This window comes from Talpa occidentalis, unplaced genomic scaffold, assembly GCF_014898055.3.
Source record: "Talpa occidentalis isolate TD23 unplaced genomic scaffold, MPIMG_talOcc4v2.1 talOcc4.243, whole genome shotgun sequence".
Classification (NCBI taxonomy): domain Eukaryota; kingdom Metazoa; phylum Chordata; class Mammalia; order Eulipotyphla; family Talpidae; genus Talpa; species Talpa occidentalis.
The window spans coordinates 16070-25833 of record NW_023602552.1 but is presented as its reverse complement, the minus strand read 5'-3'; the positions used below and the strand labels follow the sequence as shown (position 1 = coordinate 25833).

Here is a 9764-nt window from a genome sequence, read left to right as displayed (position 1 = left end):
TCTTTTGAATTAATTATAGGGCAGATTATCTTTGAAGTTAGAATATGGGTTTTATGATATTTTTGCCTTTAAATATCGTTGGCTCTGGTTGATAGCAACTTTTCTTAGTATATTATTTAGTAGGCATACTGAAAATGTTACTGCTTAGTTTGTAGAATTCACAGGAGCCGGCATGTTCACAGGTATTTGCATTTTATTTAGGTTTGACTGCTTGACTGTATTTTTTAAATGTAAAGTATAATGCTATTAAATCTGAAATATTTTCTTGCAGTGATCCATACGTGAAACTTTCTTTGTACGTAGCAGATGAGAATAGAGAACTTGCTTTGGTTCAGACAAAGACAATTAAAAAGGTATGTCTTCTTCTTTAATTAAACTTTATTTAGTCAAAATGTGACAGTTAAGCTAAGTATTTTGGCTCTGTGTAAGTTTATATTTTAAATTAATGGTGGAAATATTTTTCACTTTAAGGCCTCTCATAATATTAAAATCTATAAATTAAACATAGATCAAAAAATTTTTTGTATTAATCTGATATTGCTTCTGGCTTTTAGTTAAGTGACTATAAAAACAGATTTTTTTATTTTTATTTTTTTTAATGTGGCACCTGCTCTACCACTTCCATTATTATTTTTTTTAAAGATTCATTTATTTTTATACAAGAACTGGGGTACAGGCCAGAGGCATAGGAGGGTGAGAAGATTCATTAGAGACAGAGCGGGGAGCAAGCAGAACAGGCACAGACTGAAATACACTGCTGAGGGGAGCAGTGGGCGAGGCAGGAGAGGTCTGCTGAGCCATGTGGGTTTCTCCCTGGCCAGCCGGGAATCGAACCTGCTTTGCAGAGGCTGCGGACACCTTCACAGCGCTGCGCTCAACCCACTGCGGCACCAGGGCAGCCCAAAAACAGATTTATTTTTAATTGAAATAATATTAGGATATACCCATTAAGACAGTATTGTAACCAGTGTTCCAAGTAGCAATTTTCTCCTCTGCAAAGAATACAGTAAAACAAGGATTTGTTCTTATTAGCTTGTTATTTTTCATAAAGAAATTTAAAATACATTTATTTGAAATGGAGTTGGTTTATGGAATTGGTAAAGACAAAAGGAACGGTGTAACTTGAAATAAGCATTGCCAAAGTAAGAAAAATATTTTCTTAAAAACAAAACAATAATAAAACGAATTGTGTCTCTTCTAAAATTTCACACACAAAACTTCATGACAGGCTTGTTGCCACAATTATACCTTCATCCACCATCTCCATGTTCTTATATACATAGATAAAATATAAACAAGTATTTAAACCATATTTGGGCCATTTATTGAGATGCATGTTTTCTATCAAAAGTGTTGCTTTATCTGTGCTTTAGTATTGTTTATAGATAACTATTATTTTCCCCTCACCACCTTTGGGGGGCAGATAGTCTAACAGTTCGTGTGATAAGCATTTCCTGGAGAGCCGCGGTGGCTTTTTGAAAAAACTGCCATTGTGCAGATGCCCGGGCTCCGTGACCAGGTCACTTTGTGTACGGATCAGCCATCCTGGCGTGTCCGCCACCTGGCATTCGGACTGGCATTACAAATCTGTTTTGCAAACAGGAGCCCGTTTTGATTAGTGGGGAGGATTTGCAGGAAGGACGGAGGCCATTGTTCTGTTAGCTGCTGTCACTGGCTCTGTTATCAGCGGAGCGAGGCGCTCCTTGTCCGCCAGGCAGGCAGGCGCCTGGTCACCAGCTGAAGGCGGAGGGGAGCAGAGAACCAAAGCCAGCGATCTGGGATATTGAGATGTTTTTTCTTCGGAGGGGAGGTCCTCCTCCCTGCTCTCCTCGGCAGAGGGTGTAGCTGGAGCTGGGCTGCTCTGCCTTGCTGGCAGCCAGCCTCCTGGTTAGTATTTCTGTGCTCACGGTGTAAGGACTGCTTTCATCCGCCTCTCCTCGTGGCCGTGTGCTTTTGGTCTTCCATGCGTTTTGTGGTCTCATGTCATTGTTTTTGTCCCCCACTGCCACCCCCGTCATTTGCATCTCGCCCCCTTGCATATCTGTGGAGCTGCAGCCCTTGGCAGGCCTGGGCCAGCCCTCTCTACCGGGCTGCCCAGCGCCACTCCCTTCTTTCTCTGCCCTCCTCTCACTCATTACCATCCGGCTCCATTCAGAGCTAAAAGTATAAACCCGATTATTTAGGATTGGGGTCACTGTGGAGTTGGGGGTGGGGAAAGTGCTGGTTATTTTTAATGTCAGTTCAATAGTGTATGAATTTTTATTTTTTTTTAATTTTATGTGCATTTTGTTATATATTTTTTTCTTCCTGCACTAGTAGGTGAAAGGAAATAAAGACAAATGTCACTCTGACTGAAAAATACCTGTAGTCTGACTAAAAAATACCAGTGAGATTGTGTCTTTTGGTCTCAAATTTTTAGATATAATTTTAATGAGAGGTGTTGATTGAAGAGCATTTTGCAGGTGCACGGCAGGTATGGGTGTATCTTTCATCGTATTGGCTGCCCCTTAGTTTCAAAGCATGTTTGGCAGTCTATCCTTTGTTCATGCTAAGGACAAAAGTATCCATTCTATGTCCTTGTGAGATAAAGATTTAAATTGATTAATATGGAGATGGATGGATGAGTGGACAGAGAGGACTGAAGGATAAGTAGATAAATATTTTCAAGTCTGATTATTTTGAAAAAAAAAAAAAAACAGAATTGACTTTAGCTTGTCATCAGGTTTTTTTTTTTTTTTTTTTTTTTTGGGTTATATGATCTGATCATCAATATTGTTCTTTATAAAATGCTCTTCAGGTTTCAATATTTTTATCAATAGCAAAACACTTTCACTCTAATCCCACCTGCTTCTTTGCTCTCCAAAGCAGATTTGTGGCAGGTTGAGGAAGTGGGCAAAGTTCATTTCCTTCTTGATAGAATAATTATATCAGTGTTAATTTATTGAAAGACAGCCTTATATTTTTAATGATGATGGCTCTTTGTCAGATCCCTGACATTTTCCTGGTTGGTATGGTTTCCTATATATATGAATCATCGGTTTCATAACTAACATCCCTTCTGCATTTTTTTTTGTGTGTTTATAGAATAGTCTCACGTAATTGGCTAAGTTCTTCATGTATTGCCATTTCGAAAATCTCTTAGCTATTTTTTTAATCAAGAAACATGTTTAAGAAAATATGTGGACTGCATTGTACTAGTGACTATTCATGTTCAAAGACTGTAAAAGATATTACAAGATAATTTCTCTTCCAGACGCTGAACCCAAAATGGAATGAAGAATTTTATTTTAGAGTAAGTTCTTCGTTTTTTGGTAGTGATTCTCTTTGATAACCTGATATAGCATCAAAATAGATTGTTATTGAGTGAAAGCTATTTTTATTGTATTTTTTTTTTTAAATATGAGAAATGCCTGGGTGTCCTGAGGTGTCCCAAATTTCCAGACTGTGAATAGTGGTAAAATCTTGACTTATTTCATTTGGAGATGTTTTAGGGAAGTAAAAAAGACAGTTTTCTAAATACCATGTCTTAGCTTTTCTACTCAATTTTTTCCTTAAAAGTTATATAAAATGTAACTAAAGCAATAATTTAATTATTTCTATGAGTCATGGGTCATGAATTATTTTAGAGAAAGAATAAAACAATAGAGGCAAATGACTAAAAAGAAACCTAAAAATTACAAGTCATGTTTGGTTAGGAAGGAAAATTTTTGTAATTCAGGTGTTCTGTGTGAGTGTATCTGTAGGGATAAAATTATTTCTGGAGTTTAAATGTCACTGAATCAGGTAACACTTCTTCAACCTTTTATATTTAATATGTAGAAGAATTATATGTAGAAATGACTGAATTCTGTGAACTGAAGTAGATTACTCTGTACTGATTTTTAGCAGTTGCTGCTAGTGTTTTTTCATACTGAAATTTTAGAAATTTTAGCAATATTACAACACTCAGTTACTTAGTGGAAAGAAAGTGGGTTTTTCTTTCTCTTTATAATGGATAAATTAAATTTTGTAGTAGTGATATTCAATTACTTGATCTCTAGAAGTGCCCCAGATGAGATCTAATGATTAGTGTTGCTTCCCAAAAACCATATTACCATTAGGCCCATTATAATTTTCCTAATTTCTTTCAATCACGGTAGTATTTTTTTGTGCTCCAAACTTGGTCTATATATGACCTCTCTTTTCTCTGTGTCCACAGTTGGATGATGGTATTGGTATTTTAACACTTGGTGAGCCCCTACCTGTAGCCTATACTAGATGTATTGTGAATTACTTCACTAAGGACTGAAAACCTGATCCGCAGATAGATGTGACTGGCCCTTCAATAATTCTCAAGTAGAGCTTCCCACTTGTAAAATACCAGGTTACTGAGCTCCTCCTTTCGGTTGCACACTTTGACCACATTATGTAAATTTTAGTACATACACCTTTTTTTTCAGTTAATGTTGGTTTTATGAAAATGTAAATTCTATACATTAGGCCTTTATTTATTAGACAAATCTTTCTTGAATGTCTATTATGACCAGCTCCTACCCCACCCAGTCTGTGGACGCAGTGGCCAGCAGCCTTCTTGGGGCTTATCAAACACAAACCCTCAGTGTAACTGCCTGCTGCTCCATCTCTAGGCTGGGGCCAGGCAAGGGGCGAGAGCACAAAGCTTGTCCAATGTGCTGTCAAATATATTTTTTTTAATTTTTAAATTTTATATATTTTTTACACCATTTTTCATTTTTGCACAATGTATGCATTTTCCTCTTGGTTATAGTCCCTGTACAATTCCCACCCCCTTGTTTTGATCCTACTCCCTCTCCCCGCCCCCCTCATAGTGTGTCTCTGGTTTATAGTTGCTTGTTGATTTTGATATTATTTTATTCCACTCACCTTCTGAAGCAGTGTGACCTGGGTCACATCTCCTGCTCCAGCGCTTCCAGCCTTTGTGGCCTAGGAAGAGCCCCTGTGGACTCACCTCTGTGGGTTCCTTCCTCTCTCAAGGAGCAGAGAGGAACCCTCACTTGGTAGGGTTGTTTCCAGACTTTGCACGCAATGATGTGAATAAGAACACCTAGCACCGTGTCTCACACTTGTTGGAACTTACTAAGTGACACTCGGGGCTGAATGGTGACCCTGCCATTTTGGTGAGGTTTTGAAAGAGTAAGAAAGAAGCAAAAAGATACTGAAAGCCAGTAGCTTTGACATTGACCCCGCATTTCTGGAAGAGGGGCATTTTTTATTTATTTGTCTCTCTAAGGTTCAAGACATAGGCTCTGGGGACTGGCAGGCCAGACCTGGGCATCACTGCAGCCTCATGGTCTCAGCCCCTCACTTGCAAATTGGGGTGACAGTTAGAAAACCTAGGGTTGCTGTGAGGGTTAAATGAGAGCATGTATTTTTGATATTTATTAAGGAAATAATACCTTTTTTTTAAAAAGATTTATTTATGCATACAAGAGCTGGGGTACAGGCCAGAGGTGTGGGGGATGAGAGGACTCACCAGAGACAGAGTGGGGAGTATAACAGGCAGATTGACTGAAATACACTGCTGAGGGGAGCAGTGGGTGACACAAGAGAGGTCTGCTACGCCATGTGAGTCAGCTCCCTGGCCAGGGATTGAACTCGTGCTGCAATGGCTGCAGATAGCTTCTAAATGTTAAGAGTTAACCCCTTGCACCACCAGGGAGGCCTGAAAATACTACCTTTAAAATAAGCATGTTAGGGTCTCCCTGGTGGCGCAAGGGGTTTAGCACCGCACTATGAAGCAATCCACAGCCTCTACAGCACAAGTTTGATCCCTGACCAGCCAGAGAACAACCCACATGGCTCAGCAGACCTCTCCTGTCTTGCCCGCTACTCCCCTCAGCAGTGTGTTTCAGTCAATCTGCCTGTTTTGCTCCCCACTCTGTCTATGGTGAATCCTCTCACCCCCTGCATCTGTGGCCTGTGCCCCAGCTCTTGCATGCATAAATAAATCTTTTTTAAAAATAAAGTAATCATGTAATGGTAATGAGGACTTTTTCCATTTTCTTCATTATTTTTATTACTGATGTTATAATTTTTTATATTATTATTAGAACTAGGAGATTTCCTCAGGCATAATAGGCCCTGTGAGAATATAACCGTGGTCTACAAGCATGGGGAAGCAATTTAGAAATTTTTGAAAACTATTTAGAATTATCCTTCCTGTGTTAACAAAGCAGCCAAAACATTTTCTTCCTATATGCCTGACTACTGGATGTAGACTAATATAGCAATCAATAACTGAAAATTTTAATTAGTAGGTACAGGATTTTTGAAAGAGTAGATTAATTGTTCTCATTTCAAAATTGAACTGGATGCATTATACATTATAAAGCATTCTATCCTTTGAATTATTTATCCTTTGAATTTTTTCTGCCCATTTAAAATAATACTGTTTATGTTCTTTATAGGTAAATCCATCCAATCACAGACTCCTATTTGAAGTATTTGATGAAAACAGATTGGTAAGTAGATTCTGGTCCTTGATTTTTTGCTTTGTTTTTTATTTATTTATTTATTTTTACCTTTACAGCTCAATTTACTGTATAGAAATCATTTGGGTTTCATGTTAAGTTTTGAACAGAGACTGCAATAGTATGAAAAAAGATTGTTACTTTAATTCAGTGCTTTTTAGCATGCTAAATTTAAATACATTAATTCAAGCTTGAGATATATGGGGAACAATCTTTAAATACAATACTGACATTTCTTAGTTACCATATTATTCCCAAATGATATTTGCAACTCTAAACTGTCATACACAGAACAGTTCTCCTATGGATATGGCAAAATTGATATGCCATAACAGTCAGAATTGTAGTCATTTGATTTATTTTTCAAAAACTGAATATTTAGAGCAGCATCTCTTAACATTCTTATGTATATTGCACTTCTGACAGTAAATAGGCTCCCAAAAGATATTTTTGTCCCATTGCTGGTGCTAACAAATATTTGTGTGTGTGTGGCTAGGACAGAAAATGGATCTGTTGGACATATATGTTTTTATCACAGTTGATATTAGCGGAAGTCACACTGGTGATACCTCAAACTATATGCTTATGCTCTACTGTTGAGAACACAGAATTGTGGCAAATCTATGAAGAGACCTAGTCGTGTAAACAAACCTTTCAGGATTTTTAAATCTAAGTCAGACTAAAACACTGTGATTCATTCAATAGTTAATCTATGGTGACTTCTTTGGGAAAACAAAAATCTAAGTACCAGTATATAGCAAAAAGTGAATTTGTATTTAGCAAATAAAATTAACTTGTATTTTTGAAAGTGGTGCTGTCTCATGGGAGAGTCTCAGAAAGTACCTTTAAGCAACAAGAAATAGGCCTGAGACATAAAACTGATGTATACTTAACATTTTACATGTTGCATAAAAATGCATGCTTATTAACATTTTACATGTAGCTGGATAGTAGGTAGAGAGCTACCTACCTACCTAAAACAGGCATATCTGATATAACTAAGATTTCATTTTAGAATGGAATTTCAAAAGCAAATCTGGCTGAAAGCATTTTGCCAGATTTAACTAGCTAGAATGTTAAATACGCATAGTCAAGTGTTGCAGCCATGAAGATAAACATGCTTATATTATGTGCAAGGGTTTAAGGTACATGCAAAAGTGGGGTTATAACTCAGTGTGGTCGGTTATACTGGAATTGATCTTCTGTAAAACCTCTGTATATTATCTTGCTTAAAAGGAATGGTCTTTCCTTCACCTTCTTTCTGCAGAATTCAAGTGAAGTACTCGATTTTTGAATAGCTTGAGATGAATAGATTATATGCTCTGGAGATGCCTTTTAACAACTCATTCAGCTCCCTGTCCTTGCAAATGATAGGAGTGGGGTCTGGAGCCTTCATATCATTTAAAATTGCCAGTGGTGGAAAACGTGCTGATCTCCTTAGTCTCTGCCTAATGATTTAAACTTCTCACCCTTATTATAGAACTTGAAAATGTATTTATCGCCTATGCTTGGGATTAATTTCCTAAATTAGGAAGCCAACAGATTCTGATCGACCATCCTGATTATCTTTTTCTATGAAAAATATGGATTCTTGGTAGCTTTGCATTGTACTTGGCATTTTCTACCTTGAGTGATAATTAGTAGTACCAAATAACTAAATGTTTGCTGTGTCTAAGAAGTTCTTTTCTTCGTAAATTGGAGGCGAGATTCTGCTTAGGGTATAGTTCTTAGCACTCCATGTCTCCCTGAGTACATGAATTAGGCAGTAGTGTGACACGAAGTCCTCGAGGACATAGTGTGTCCAATCTCATTTATCAAGTATAGTAATTCTCCTTCAGAGAGAAGATAGGGTCAGATTCCTCTTGTTAGGTGTGTTTTAATTCATTATTTGATTCATTTTCTTAAGAGAAAGTCACTACCTAGGGAAGTAAAGTTTCCCATCTCAATCTAAAACAAAGACTGTACCCTTGCCATGGACCCAAACAAAAAAGGGCTTTGAAGGCAGAGCACTAAGAAATCTGGTGTGAATACAGGCTTTATCTGAAAAATCCATGTTTTAGGATATTAATCCCTAGCTTGGTTCCACAGTGTTGTCACTATGCCCTGAATGCTGAGGGTTGCTGCTCTCCCTTTGTTGGCTATTAATCCAGCGAAGACAATACGTGACTGTCGTGGTTCTTGGCAGTTTCAGCATTAAACAAACAGGCTTCCATTGCGCTCATAGAGATCATTTTTGGCATTTAAAACACATGCCTTGAGAAAACAGGTTTGGATGTATGTAAACACAGGGTTAATCCTCCACCCTTGACTCCAGAGCTGTTGACAAAGTCATGCTTTGTGGATTTTAAAATAAACTTTTTCTCATTCTTCGCAGCTTGATATTTTCCCCTCCTATTTTTTCCTCCCTCCTAAATAAGCCTCTGTGAAATAACTGATGTTTCTGGACCATGGAAAATAGTAAGTTGAAAACACAGAGACTATCTTCATGTGAACTGTAAACTCAAGGACAGATGTTTGAACATGTGCTTCTGTATTCTATAGGTCCTTTCTGCAAAAGTAACAAGATTCCATGTTTCTATCCCAATTGTGACAATATCGCTGACTTTTTACTGGGAAACAGTTCCCAGCAGCATTTTTCCTGTGTGGTATTTAAGTTAATTTACTACAAAAACCACATGCACACCCCTCTTCAGCTTACTTTCCCTGGGGGTGCTTTTTCTCCTGTCTAGCAGGTGGGAGAGAGTATTCCCACCAGCTCTGGTACTTCCATGTCTGGCGATCATGTATGTGTGATATCATGCCACATATGGGTCACACATAGGCACACACGTGCACCTGCATTTAAAATACAAAGCCTTTTAGTAACAGCAGGCAGTGCACTAACCAGCAGTGTTGTAACGTGTGCCCCACCCCCCACTTAGCTATTTTGTCACTTGTAGATCATGGTCTAATTATTTAGCATTAAAGTGACACTGATTCTGTGGGATGTGTGATTGTATTTATAGTGTGTTTTATTAGTTGGCATTCCCTGGTGGTGGTGTGGTGATATCATAAATAACAGAGAAACCTAACATCACATGCTGGTGACAGGTTTTCCTGCAGCTCGGGCATTTCTCCTTGTTATTTGTTTGGGCTGGGGGGTGGGGAGCCGGAGTGCATTCCTGTGCTCCATGCCCGTCCCTGGCATGGACCTGCGCGCCGGAGTGCCCGCTGCTTGGGGCCAGGAGCTTGGGTCCTGTGAACGCGATGCCTGCGGGTTTGGATCGACAGCGAGAG

At 38.3% G+C, this 9764-nt stretch overlaps 1 long non-coding RNA gene across 1 annotated transcript; it reads left to right on the top strand.

Moving 5' to 3' along the window:
- The first annotated feature begins 274 nt into the window (after nt 1-274).
- LOC119253940 (uncharacterized) lies at nt 275-6515 on the top strand. The gene is made up of 3 exons (XR_005127235.2): nt 275-353; nt 3254-3292; nt 6426-6515. It is a non-coding gene; the product is annotated as an uncharacterized LOC119253940 (long non-coding RNA).
- The last annotated feature ends 3249 nt before the right edge of the window (nt 6516-9764 follow it).